The following is a 1,055-nucleotide window of genomic DNA, read 5'->3' as shown; positions in this document are numbered from 1 at the left end:
GTGTGTGTGTGTGTGTGTGTGTGTGCGTGTGCCTGTGTGCATAATATGTGTGTTTGTACAGTGTGTCTGAAAAAAGAGGACCCACCTTACCAGTAATAACTTGATCATCTTTACACTAATTTCAACAAATTTCGAACTAATAAAATTCAACCATAAGGACGTCAAGTTTGTAGATATGAAGAATATCAATCAAGTCGAGAAATATAAAGTTTTAAAAATTCCAACCAAAATTGGGTAGAACACAAAATTTTACTTTGCATACACCTTCCAGCCCAGGGGCATGATCGGCCCATCTTGGTTTCAAGACACGGACAGTAAAACCACACCAGTCACCTCAGATACATATTATCTAAACGTGCCAAGAAAGTTTTGTAGAATTTTGGGGAGGAGAATGTGTTGTGCGTCACAGGCCTGGTGCCAGTGGGATGGGGCTACAACCCACACATCAAGAGTGGCGCCGATATGGTTGCAAGAAAGGTTTAGGGAACGCCTTATAAGCCCAAAATTTACAAATAAATGGTCACCCCCCCCCCCCATTTTCACCTTTAGAGGGTTTTAACAGAGTGTGGGGAACGATCCACCAACAATCGAACAGTTGAAATCAAACAGGACGTCCAAAGATCGACCCTGAAACATGAGAATGTGACTGGATGAGGCCGGAGAAAGACATGAGAAACTTCATGAAGGCGATAGCTACGCTAGGTCGAGAGTGTCGCGAGTGGCCAGCAAATGCAACTGATGCGGAAATTGTGACCATCCTTGAGAAAATTTCAGTGATGGGTGATGTTGTCGTCTTCACCGACTGATCAGTGAAGCGACGCCAGAAATCTGGGTGGGCGTTCAGAGCTCGAGTTGACAGAAGGATAATTGGAGACTAGTCTGGAGCCTACGAGTGCACTACATCGAGCATGGTAATGGAGGTTAAAGCAATTACAGAGGCGCTGGAATAGATCAGTATGGAAGCGCATAAACATGCCCTGTTTGTCACAGATTCGATGAGCACCCTAGAAAAAATCAGGAGTGGGTGGCTCTAGAGTGACTGGAGAGCTTCCATT

Source organism: Aplysia californica, unplaced genomic scaffold (genome assembly GCF_000002075.1).
Source record: "Aplysia californica isolate F4 #8 unplaced genomic scaffold, AplCal3.0 scaffold00251, whole genome shotgun sequence".
In the NCBI taxonomy this organism is placed as follows: Eukaryota; Metazoa; Mollusca; class Gastropoda; order Aplysiida; family Aplysiidae; genus Aplysia; species Aplysia californica.
Note: the sequence above shows the minus strand (reverse complement) of the source record.